This window comes from Oreochromis aureus, linkage group 19, assembly GCF_013358895.1.
Source record: "Oreochromis aureus strain Israel breed Guangdong linkage group 19, ZZ_aureus, whole genome shotgun sequence".
In the NCBI taxonomy this organism is placed as follows: Eukaryota; Metazoa; Chordata; class Actinopteri; order Cichliformes; family Cichlidae; genus Oreochromis; species Oreochromis aureus.
In genome coordinates, this window is record NC_052960.1 from 25,148,540 (window position 1) to 25,153,373 (window position 4,834).

A 4,834-nucleotide genomic window follows, 5' to 3' on the forward strand; every position below is an offset into this window, starting at 1 on the left:
TGAGAGAGTCAGTAAAACGGGCTCAGTGATATGAGTGATGTTAGGAAGCCGCTGGCCACTGAGGGCGGTGACCTGGAGTGACCGTGGCAAAGGCTCGGTGTTAAGATGTAATCGTCGGGCCAGCGAAGCGTCAATAAAGTTCTGTTCCGCCCCTGAATCGATCAGAGCCTTAAGAGCGTGGTCCTGAAGCTGCACCGTTAATTTAGCTGCTAGCATGAGCCGTGGAGGAGACTGTGAAACAGAGACCTCGCCCACCCGTATTCCCCTCTCTACTGGCGGGCACGGCCTTTTGGCAGTGACGGACAAACATTGGCGATATGACCCTTACGGCCGCAATAAAAACACTCACCGGCCCTCCACCGACGGTGCCGTTCCTCGGGTGAAAGGCGAGAGCGACCCAGTTGCATAGGTTGCTCACCCTCCTCCATGTTGTGCAACTCTGAATCTCTTCCGCCACTCGTGGCGCTTCCGCCCGATGCTGCCTCGCCGCGGCCCAGAGACCTCTGGGAAACGTAGTCCTCAGTTCTGCGGCACGCACGTAAATGCTCGTCCACCTTCACACACAACGTTATCACATCAGACAAAGTTTTAGGTAACTCTCTCATCACTAGTTCGCCCTTTAACTCCTCACACACATATTTGACAGTAATTTCACCTTTGAAAAACAAATTAGCTCAGTTGTACAGCGGTCTTTCTTCAAACTGAGGCTTTTATCTAAGGTGAGATCATTTTTATCTTTTAAAAACTTTGAACGGGCGATTCATGCCTTTATTATATCCCAGCTGGACTACTGTAACTCCTTATATGCTGGAGTTAGCCAGACCTGCCTGGCAAGGCTGCAGTTGGTCCAGAATGCTGCAGCTCGCCTTCTGACACGTACTAAAAGATGTGAACACATTTCCCCGGTGCTTGCCTCCCTTCATTGGCTCCCTGTCCGCTTCAGAATTAATTTTAAAATTTTATTGTTGACCTACAAAGCCCTGAATGGACAGGCTCCCGGGTATTTGGCTGACCTCTTGCAGACTTATACCCCCCTTAGATCTCTTAGATCAAGTGATCTTTTGCTTTTAGCTGTACCAAGGTCGAGGCTGGTTCATAGAGGTGATCGAGCATTTGCAGTCGTAGCGCCTCAGCTGTGGAATAATTTACCCCTACACATCAGACAGGCTCCCACTGTCAATCTTTTTAAATCTTATCTTAAAACGCATTTTTATGTACTGGCTTTTAATACAGCATGAGAGTTATTTGTTAATTCATATTTGGTGTTTGTTTTAATACTCTAAGTTGTTTTATTAGGTATGTTGTATTCTTGTACAGCACTTTGGTCAACGCTCCTGTTGTAATTAAATGTGCTATATAAATAATTAAACTATAAACTATAACTATTCAACAAGGTGCTTATCAATGCAGGCTGCCCCCACCCGGTCTCTTCGGCCAGCGTCCAGAACTCAATGGAGTATTCCGCCATACTTCGTCTTCCCTGCTTAAGATTTAGTAAACGGTGAGCTGCTGCGTCAGCGCCAGTACCCCTTTCAAACACACATTTGAATTTAGCAAGAAAATCCTGGTACGAGATGCTGGCGTGCGTTCTCAAAACAGCTTGAGCCCAGTTTAAAGCCGGTCCGCGTAACAGCTGGACAAAAAAGGCAATCTTAGCGTCATCGGTTTCATATGTCCTCCGTAACTGTCTAAACTGCATGGTTATTTGGGTCAGAAAACCAGCACACTTGTGAAACTCACCCGCGAAGGGTTCAGGTGTTGGCAAAGCTCGCTCCGGGGGCTCCAAGGGAGTGGGATGAGGCGAAGCCAAAGATCCGGGTGCCGAAGGCTCAGAAGCCGGTAACTGTGAGGAGACAGAGGGAGGAGAGGCTGCTGGGCTTACCAGGGGTATGCGCTGAGCAAAAGCCTGCGTTAGAGTGGCCAACTGCTGATTGAGGAGCTGCAGCATTTGCTCGTGGCGTTCCAAAACCTCCTCGGCCGTGGGGACGCGCTGCTGGGCGGCAGAGTCCGCTGAGTCCATATTCTGGCTGGATCCTTATGTTACGGTTCAGTGTAGGGGACTCAAACGCAGGACTCCTGAATCTGCTGAACACAAGGGTTTATTTACAGAGGTCACCAATGTGTATATACAGAGAGTGCGGGGTAGTGCTATGTACAGAAATGTGAAGGACGGGCTCCAGGGAAATCCAAGGGGGGGAACATTCGTTCTCCAACTCTCCACATTCACAACGGCTGTCCTCTTCTTTCACACTTGACGCACAGATTCACACGAGAGGGGGGGTCCAGGGGGTCTGTAGACAGGAGACAGGGGTGAGACCGATATTCACAGAAAACACTTGACTTATCTTGCTCTGAAGTTCGACTTTCACTAACGCGTGGCAGACAACGATCCAGCAACGACCAGCAGTCCTCTCCTGGCTTAAATGCCATTCCCCTTGATGGACGTCAGGTGTGATGATCTCCGTGGGCGTGGGCCGAGGGCGTGAACCCGCAATGAGTTCCGCCCCGGCGACAGAGAGGAGGAGAGAGAGAGAGAGCACGAGAGAGAGAGAGAAAGACAGAGGGGTCGCTCAGCGTCTCGCCGATCCCCCAGGCCGTGACACATCAACAAGAACCAACACAGTGGTAAGTAATAAGTAATGTTCAAGGTTGTCTCTAAAATGATGTCCCAAAATGTTAGAAAACTTCTTGAGGTTTTAACTTTTATTGTTGCTTTTCTGCCTTTTGTTTTTAAGAATCTGGTGAAAAGGAGAAACAAAAAGAGACACACCACAAACGAGTTTCCCTGACTAACATGGTAAATATATTCATCATGTAATGACATTTCCTCAGAGTAACCAGGAGTGTTTGTCTTGTTCTAAAGTGATTCACTCTTCTGTCGTGTTATTTGGTCTTTGTCTTTGCAAAGAGAGGAGCAGTAACTGCATATTGAGGAAGAAACAGAAGCATCCAAAGACAACTGAGAGTCTTCAGTGCACCGTGAACAGCAGTCACCTCAGAGCAACAGAGTCCTCGTGGCTGTCTGGGTTCTCTCCAGGAGCTTGGAGATAAGATACCATAACTTAAAAAAATGTTTAGAATAAGTGTGAGCCTCTTTTACAACTTTACTTACATCCTTCAAATGTAAGAGCTGCTGGCACGTCTGGTGAGGGTTTGCCCACACCTAATCTAAACCGAGCTTTAGTCCCTCTCGTACTTTGTTGAGTATTGGCTTCAGCTGCACCAGTGCCTGCAATGTGAGGTCATTAATAGACAGGGGAGGAAATAATAGTTGAATTAATTCTGAATGAAGACGTCATGCCAAATATTCTTTGATAGCCATTACAGTCATGAATACACAGACTTTATGATTGCTTTTTTTCTTGTCAACATGTATTGTTCCCAAATAACCACGGGCCACAACTGGATCAGATAGTTCCATCATTTCTCTTCATCTGCATTTTCGATCTGGAAGCAGAAACAACAATAACGAGGAGAAATGGAATTTTTATATTTAAGAACGAGGACTGTGTGGAGGAGAGCCGAGTCAGGTGACAGGTTGTTCACCTGATCAACAAGCTGGAGTCAGAACCTGTGATTTATCCTCCCTGACTATTGAGTTATGTTTTATGCTGGTGTTATTTTCTTGTTTTGAGCCAAACCAGATTTCTCTATAGGAACTCTGTGTTAAAGGGTCAATGCACCAAATTATGCTTTGATAAGAGTTCATTTCTCATGCAAGGAAAGACACAAACTTCTCAGAGGGATTAGTAGTGGGCACAAGTTAAATGAGCTCATATCACTACGTTGGCTTTATCAGCCCTGCACAGAACAGATCGGTCTCAGACTTTTAGATTCTCTTAAATAAGTAGAATCTGAAACTGAAGGTTTTAGATTAAATCTGATTCCTAAATCAAGAAGTAAAGCTTAAAGAATAACCTAAGTTTGTAATTTGGAACAAAGTTGTGTTAACTAAAACTATCTTGAACTAAGGAAGGTTAAGTGTGACCTTCTTAGCTGCAAACCTAGAACTGGTCTAGTAGCTTTTATATCTGTCTTACTGTGACATAAGTGCTGCAAAAGGGGTTTATTTCTCTCTCTCTCTCTCTCTCAGTCCCTCTCTCTAATTTTACCGTATTTTCTCTATATATGATGTAGGTTTGGATTTTCCCTGCTAAATTGTGATGGTCTGGCAGTCTCCATCCATCGGTCGACCTGCCTGTATGTATGTTTTTCTGTGTGTTTTGTTTTGGCCCCTCCCAGTCCCCTGCTTCCTCCTTTAAGTGTGTGTGTGTATGTGTGTGTGTATTCCAGCGTGCCAGTTTATGGGCGTCATCAGGCCGGAAGGTGTTTCCCGTGTTGAAGCCGCCACACCTGTCTTCCATCTAGATTGGCCACTACTTAACTGAGCTTCAGTCAACGCTGGATCGTTGAGTTACCGAGTAAGTGAAGTCTCAGCTCTGAGTGGAAATAGTCTGTGCGTGTGTTTCTGTGAGTTCACCAATCTGATCTCTGTACCTTGTCTTGTTAGGAACTTGGAGAGGAGTGTCAGAGAAAGCGAAGGATTTGTAAATGTCGAGTGTTGGAGTTGTTTGCCTGTCACACCTGGACCACGAGCACAGTCCTGCAGGATGGGAAAGTCCTGCATTGGGTCCCGTTCTCACCACGCACCTTAACATTGTCTGAGCCTGAGCCTTTTCAAGGTTCTGTTTTGCCAACTGACCCGCTACATACAGTCTGTGCCAAAAACCATTAACGTAATCTATCAAGTTCACTGGTGGCTCACCTGATAACCACTTATCGCACAGCACTGTCAAGGGTCCCTGAACTTTGTGGCCAAAGACCAAATCATTTG

At 46.2% G+C, this 4,834-nt stretch overlaps 1 long non-coding RNA gene across 1 annotated transcript; it reads left to right on the forward strand.

Annotated features, from left to right (window-relative positions):
- Positions 1-4,181: 4,181 nt before the first annotated feature.
- On the forward strand, positions 4,182-4,528 carry LOC120434841. The gene is made up of 3 exons (XR_005609388.1): positions 4,182-4,200; positions 4,294-4,421; positions 4,511-4,528. It is a non-coding gene; the product is annotated as an uncharacterized LOC120434841 (long non-coding RNA).
- The last annotated feature ends 306 nt before the right edge of the window (positions 4,529-4,834 follow it).